The 5884-nt window shown below is 41.8% G+C and overlaps 1 long non-coding RNA gene across 1 annotated transcript; it reads right to left on the bottom strand.

Moving 5' to 3' along the window:
- Positions 1-2869: 2869 nt before the first annotated feature.
- On the bottom strand, positions 2870-4923 carry LOC148394768 (uncharacterized). Its single transcript, XR_015859524.1, has 3 exons — positions 4782-4923; positions 3117-3208; positions 2870-3006 (listed from the first exon to the last, which is right to left on the bottom strand). It is a non-coding gene; the product is annotated as an uncharacterized LOC148394768 (long non-coding RNA).
- Between the last annotated feature and the right edge of the window lie 961 nt (positions 4924-5884).

Here is a 5884-nt window from a genome sequence, read left to right as displayed (position 1 = left end):
CACACCTATGGGCAATTTGGAGTGCTCAATCGGCCTATCAAGAATGTTTTTGGGATGTGGGAGGAAACCGGAGTTCCCGAGCAAAACCCATGCAGGCGTGGGTAGAACATGCAAACTCCACACAGGGAGGGAAGTGGAATCAAACCTGTAACCTCTGAACTGTGAGGCAGACGTGCAAACCAATGGGTCGCCGTGCCGCCCTGGATGGAAAATCTACATCTAAATTTAAAATTTTTAAAAGTTCTTGGAAGTGTTCATACCAAAATAATTATAAAATATAATTTAGGTAGTATTATCATCATTAGGGTATTTATCCAAATGTCCAATAAAAGAACTGCGGGTTGGGACGTGATGCCGAAATAGCTCGAGTTCTACAGTCAGTGTTTCAGATGGACTGAGCTAAAATAGTCTCAAATGCACTAGACAAGATGTAGTTTTATCAGATTTATGTCTATATAATACAATTATATTATTTCACAAAAGTACATTTTGGGTATGTACAAAGGTGGGTTAGTCGTATGCTCGTATGCTCTTCGCCTGTCAGTTGAGCAGATCTGGAAGTGTGTTACCATTTTGTAGGCAATGCCTTGATCTTATTCAAACCAATTTACCAAGGTGTACAAACATCAAGAGGTCCAGAGACAAAAAAATATTTTTACGATCTGATTATTTTGACTGATAATCAAATTTAATTGACATTTACCAAAACAGAACATGACATATGAATCCCACAATTACAGTTGATAAAATTGCAATTATACAAGAATTGATTTCAAATTGAAACACACATTTAACTTAATAGGTTATTAATGACATTGTATCTTAATTAATTGACATCCAGCGGACGACTAAACTGTTTCTCAATTTTTAGCTGTTCATGGAAAAGCTTATGGTCCTTTTCATATAGTTTGTTTGCCACATTGTAGTGTGAAGCCAATAAATTCATGCTGTTAAACGTCCTGTGACGCTCTTCTTGCGAGTCATCTTGATAATTTAGGTTGTACAACCTAGATGATTTGTTGATGTGTCATCAGCTTTGGGTTTTGAATACCACTAAGGATGATACAAATCCTTTATTGTCATGAGTATACAGCGTGGTTTTTCCACTTTATTAACACAGTCTGCCCAGTAACCCTAACTCTGTAGAAATTCATATAAATTAATATTGTTTTGATCTGGTCACGGTCAGTGACATACATGATTACTGGAACTGCATTGGGTTAAATTCTTAATATAAATATTCACATCTTTTACTGATGCACCAAGTTAGATCAAGCGGTTTCGATTATCTGCAGCATTGGTTCTTCTGAGAATGTCTTCCATATGAAAGGAAATTATTGTAGTGCTTGAAATCCTTAACTGAATCAAAAATCAAAACGAATTGTGAATCGAATTGAATTGATTTTGAGAAGATGAATCAATACCCACGAACGCTAAGAAATCACAAGTAAATTGCATTGTCGCTTTATGATACTGCACAAGTCGTAGGCAGGGAGTTAGTCAGTCAGTCAGTCAGTCAGTTATGACTGGATTGTACATGTTCTCCCCGTGTCTGCTAGGGTTTCCTCCCTGTGCTCGGGTTTCCTCCCACATCCCAAAAACATGCATGACAGGCCGATTGACCGCTCCTAATTCTCTCTAGGTTTGATTGAGTGTGAATGGTTGTTTGTCTATGTGTGCCCTGCGATTGGCTGGTGACCAGTTCACGGTGTACCTCACTAACCGCCCAAAGACTTCTGGGATAGGCTCCACCATGTGCACACGCCTTGTGAGGATAAAGTGGCTCAGAAAAAGGATAGTTGTGAGTGTGTCATAGAAATATTAACACGAGGATACACTAAATATCCACTCACAGGACATACTAAGTCATTCCAAAGCAAGTAGCAACCACACACATTTTCATAATCAAACCATTATTTCCGACTTGTCCATTCTTCCAGTCCCCAGTCCATCACACAATCCTAAAAATAAACAAAACCTGTATCCCTCCCACCATACACACACATACAGCCCATTATTTCTAAATGTGTCTGTACACAACACTGTGGCCACAAATCCTTCAGTAGGATGGATGAGTGTCTTCAACTCATTCATCATCTGCCTTTCTGTCTTATCTGCCACTCTCACCACTGTTTTTATATCAGCCAGCAGTCAAACTGACAACGTATGGCTCGTACTCTCTCTCGCTCGCTCTCTCTGAATTGCTCTGTATTTTTCTTTTTTCTTACTCCCATGTGCCCCCCTTGCTTTGCATCTGCACTTGACCGTGTACACAGTCATGGGCGTCCACAACCTCCTTTGTCTCCCTGCTTTTGCACAGGCCTTCTTTATTCTTTGAGTCAACATCAATCTTTCTTTTTTCTGTGTACCATTGGGACCAAAATGGCACCTTCAGAGAAGGCCATAAAAATGCCCTATAAAAAAAAAAAAAAAAAAAAAACACAAGGAAGAAAGTGTAATGATGAAATTTAACTGCTCCTCTTGGTGCACTGGGGTCTGGCCCACAGTGTGTGGATATGTGTCTCTTCAGCAACCATGAGGCCTGGTCACTGAACCTGAACCGCCCTGTTGCGAAAAGCGGGGAGGGTCAATGTCATAATCCTACGATCAGAGTTATCACTTTTTAAAGATGCACTATAGATTTTGTTGGGAAAACCATTTACACTAGTATAAAATGGAAGGTGGCAGGGGAAGTTCAAAATATTAAAGGGCTGGGGAGCCGGGGGACCAGTAAAAAATGTTTGATGGCTTCAGTGTACTAACTCGTATAGTACCAGTTTAATCCTTGGTAAAGGATGGATACTGATTTCAGTGTATGTAATTTGGTTAGGAAAGAAAAAAAAAGAAACCTGAGAGACAATGCTGAATATACATTTGTTTGCATTGGAGCATGACACAATTTATTTTAATATCAAACAAATGCCAGAGTGCCATATTTCCAATAAATAGATCCCGAGTGATGCTGTCCAACTGTGTGTAGAGTGGAAACCATGTGGCCCTTCAGACCTGTGTGTGGGGGCAGGACAATTTTCAGTTCAGTTACTGGCCTGCGCCCAGCACTCTCTGGGCTCAGATGCTGGCTCACTGGCCTTCCAACAGTTTTCCCTGCCTCCCACCTGTTCTTGGCTGTGCTCCTCCCTGCCTGGCCCGCCAGTGTGGAAAATATTTGATGGGTCTGTAGGGACCAATGAAGAAAGAGTGAGGATCTCTGGAGAGAGTAAAAGACATGGGATAAGCAAAATGCACTGATTAACAAGTTTTGACATGGGTATGCCAGATTTCCTGCTGCACCAGCCCTCATTGGGTGTCCTGCCAATATTTAGGAAGATCACGGTCCAACTATTTTTCATGCCATCAAGCAAAAATGAATACATTTCAATTTCCTGACTAATATTACCCACCAACAACCGAAGGCAAACGATCAAGTTTGGCATTGAGGTACCAAAATAAAGTAGTAGTAAAAATAACCTTGGGCTCATTGGACTGTTGATATTTGAACATCTACAAATAAGCACAACATTAAGGAGCCACACCCTATTAGACTGGTTGTTAAATATTAGAAAAAATGTAGAAGCCAAGACTTTAAAGAAAACTGTGACGAGCCTACTGATATAAAAATACAATGTCATATGATACACATTCCATATTAAATCTACTGTGACTTGAGCGTTGATCTCTTTAGTATGATGTTGACAGTAGGAGGCTGTGCGTGTGCTGCTGATTTGTGCAAGGGTCGATACAAAAATTCATCAATTGTGTCTAACGTTATTGCAATTCATTAACAGTGTTGTGAAATGCTGAATTGTTGAGCGTGTAATGAGGGAAGTTGCAGTCTTGAGGGCGCACTGAGGGCAGGTCTCCGAGCAGCAGGAACATGTGCTTCGTAAACTGTATCATATGCAATGGATCTCCTAAGCTGGGCCTTCAGTGCAATCAACCAGACCATCTCCACTTGACGTCCAGGAACTTGGGAGCCGTAATGCCCCCAAGGTACCTGTCTTGCAGGGTACACGAAGGACGGCTGGAACAAGCAGCGTGTCATGTGCCTCTATGTGTTAGATGATGACAATGTTCAGGAGATGTCATGAGATGTCTGGGCTCAATAAGAAAATGGTTAAGCATGGGAAATGACTAGCTGTGATCTGTTGGTGCAGGTGCCACCCGGGGTGCCTGCGAGATTGTGACTTCAACTCTCTCGAAATTCAATTGTTACTGTTGTATTCATATCAAACTTCGAGATCTGTTATAACTCAGTTAACTTGCTGAACTTATCAAACTTCCAATGAAGTTGTCGTTGCTGTATTCAAATCAGATTTTAACCTGTGTCAATTTTCTGACTCTTTGTTTAGTCCACTTCTTGTTTATAATCGTATTCTAGGTAATACTGTGAATATGTGGACTGTCAATTTTTGGTTGAAATCGGGACGGGACGGGACTAGATAAGCAAAATTGCTTCAATTTGGCTACCTTTTTGACAAGTCATGGAAAACAAAATGTGAAATGAAGTTGAAAGAAGTGTGATTATGTACTTGCCAAAATAAAGCAAATAAAAAAATCAAAAGTTGTGTCTATCAGACTAACACAATCATTGCTGGATATTCAGTATATGGATTATGTGGCTTCATTTACAACCATTAAGACTTAGTACGTACCGCATTTATTCTAATTATCTCCCATATTCTAATAATCGCCCAGTGTGTGCTCGAGATGACATAAATAAAAAAAAACATTGATACCTCTAATTATCGCCCATGCAGCTAAAAATTCCCCCCAAAACTTACGTATTCTTCCACGACCGCATGCCGACGTCATTGCACAATTTTAAATATGACTGATTTGACAGCACATCGAATGTCCCTTTTAAATTGTTTTTCTCCACAAACTATGATACACTTACACTCGTCACTCCGCTACAATATCCTCACGCAATTTCGTTATCGGGGCATGCGCTCGAACAAGACAATCACGATAACATGACGTGCGCAACATGTGATGTGCGACCGTAACGTGTCGCATCGATGGAGCGTCAATTGACGCACTCTGCTGTTCGAGGTAGATCAAAACAGCCGCTGTTCTAGTAAATATACAAAATATATTTACTAGAAAATATACATATTATCGCCGATTTCAGTGCCCCTTGGCGATCGGACAAAAAGTGTTCTATATTAATCGCCCACCCCCCTGTTGGACATAAACCTTCGCTAATTATCGCCCTGGGCGATGATTAGAATAAATACGGTATGTGACGAACCGGGCAGAACAACCAACTGCAGCACGACACATACTTTATTGAAAGTAGGGAAAGGGGAAATGGATGGCTGAGTGGTTGGCCGGACTGGAGCGAGTGGGTGGGTGATTGGCGGCCCACGGCTGACTGGAAAGCTGCCTCGGTCGGTAGCTGGTCGTGAGAGGACAAGCCGGCTGGCCACTGGAAGCAGTCTGACACTGAGAAGAGCAGGTGCATTGGGACGCAGCGTGTAAGCATGGTCGGGGGCAAGCAGTTGGTCAGGACGGGCGGCGTTCAAAACGTGGTCAGGGGCAAACAGTTGGTCAGGATGGGCAGCGTTTAGGGGTAATCAGGTCAAAGCACAGACAAAGTTGGCACCAGGGTTCAGTCGGAAAGGACACAGTGAGCACACGGGCAAACTGACAATGATAGCAGGGAGCACAGGGTTTAAATAACGCCCTCTAACAAGCGGGAATGGGTGCTGGTGATTAGTTTATGTGGGCGTGACTGAGAACAATTGGCGTCAATGGGAATTTTACCGACTGAGTGGCAGGTGGCGCAGGCACGTGAGAACATATTTATCTATGACAAGCAGTCCAATTTTATTCAGATTTGAAGGTAACGTAATGTCAGTCTCTCTTGGTGTTGGTGTGTATT

The sequence above is a fragment of the Syngnathus floridae genome, chromosome 7 (assembly GCF_059516105.1).
Source record: "Syngnathus floridae isolate MCC-2025c chromosome 7, RoL_Sflo_1.0, whole genome shotgun sequence".
NCBI lineage: Eukaryota > Metazoa > Chordata > Actinopteri > Syngnathiformes > Syngnathidae > Syngnathus > Syngnathus floridae.
The sequence above is the reverse complement of the archived record's forward strand: the minus strand, read 5'-3'. Positions and strand labels throughout refer to the sequence as shown.